We start from the raw sequence: 1,428 nt of genomic DNA on the forward strand, positions 1-1,428 counted from the left end.
TCCTCCTTGGTCTCCATCCTCAGCTCATTGTCTGGGGGAGGAAGGACAAGGAGAGGATGGGATTTGCCTCCGTGCCAGAGGGAAGGGGAAGGAGATCCCCCCAGCCCATCACCAGCAGGACGGTGTCTGCAGCGGGGTTGTCCTGCAGCCGGGGCGATGCTGGGCTGGGAGATGGAGCAGGAGAGAGAGGAAAGGACAAGTGACTTCCTCCTCACCTGCCTGGGGGTCCTGGGACATCTTCCTCTTCCTCATAGCCTCCTGCTTTATCCAGCCAATGGTTGAGAATGGGAAATGCTGGGCTGGGGAAAAACAAGGGATGAGCAACTTACGTTTGAAGGTCCCTCTGCTCGAGTCTACCTCTAGACTTCTCTCCTTATTCTCTGCTTTGGGGCACAGGGGGTCCGAGGAGTGCCATCTCCCCCTCTCCAGGCTGTTGAGGGTCCCGAGAATCGTGGCACTTCCCCCTCTCTGAGCTCCCCTCTTTGAGGTCCTGGGAGACACAGGGCTCTGCTCCTCCACAGTGCCGGGGATCCCCTGGTCCCACTATTGCCCCTCTCTGTTCTCCCCACTTGGGGGGTCTCAAGGTTCCCTATTCTGGCTCTCCCAGGGGGTCCCACATTCCCTTGGCTCCAGGTGAAGGTGGAGGTGCCTCACCCGGTGTTCAAGTTTGAAAGCAAACCAGCAGGGAAATTATAACCACGCAAATATGTTGCAAGTGATTCTAAGTCAGAACTACAATTTAATAGGAAAAATTAAAATAAAGGCAATAATACAGAAACAACAACAGCTTAAACTGACAGCCAGAATACAACCTGACACACTGTTGGGCAGGGTGGTGGCTGCAGTCCCGTTGGAATGATGGATGTGCTCTCATTGAAGCAGTGATCCTGAAGACAGGTCGAGTCCGTCTCTGAAGGTCCAGTAGTGSTTCTCAAGCTCCTCTCCTCTGGGAATCCTGTGGAAGAAGTATCCCAGTGTTCCAGAGCCTCAGTCTATGCTGCTAGGGATGTCCAGTTCCTCCTCTCTGGGTGGGGCATCTGACAATGGGATGATATAATTCTATGAGTCATTCCCACAGACCTTGATGGCCCAAGAGCAGAGACTGGGTTTAGTCCCGGGTTTAGGGCTGGATTAGTCCCGGGTTTAGTCCCGAGTTTAGGCCCGGGTTAAATCCCRGGTTYAGGGCAAGTTTAGTCCCAGATTTAGGGTGGGTTTAGTCCCAGGTTTAGGGCGGGTTTAGGACGGGATTAGTCCCAGGTTTAATCTTCGGTTTAGGGCGGGTTTAGTCCCAGGCTTAGTCTCGGGTTTAGGGAAGGTTTAGGGCGGGTTTAGGGTGGGTTTAGTCCCGGGTTAAGGGCGGGTTTAGTCCCGGGTTTAGTCCCAGGTTTGGGGTGGGTTTAGTCCCGGGTTTAGGGGGGGTTTAGTCCC

The 1,428-nt window shown here is 54.2% G+C and overlaps 1 long non-coding RNA gene across 1 annotated transcript; it reads right to left on the bottom strand.

Moving 5' to 3' along the window:
* Nucleotides 1-974, bottom strand: LOC130587416 (uncharacterized). Its single transcript, XR_008966789.1, has 3 exons — nt 813-974; nt 216-294; nt 1-31 (listed from the first exon to the last, which is right to left on the bottom strand). It is a non-coding gene; the product is annotated as an uncharacterized LOC130587416 (long non-coding RNA).
* Nucleotides 975-1,428: the final 454 nt, after the last annotated feature.

This window comes from Malurus melanocephalus, unplaced genomic scaffold (assembly GCF_030028575.1).
Source record: "Malurus melanocephalus ecotype Western Australia unplaced genomic scaffold, MMel_1.1 scaffold_1882, whole genome shotgun sequence".
Lineage (NCBI taxonomy): Eukaryota > Metazoa > Chordata > Aves > Passeriformes > Maluridae > Malurus > Malurus melanocephalus.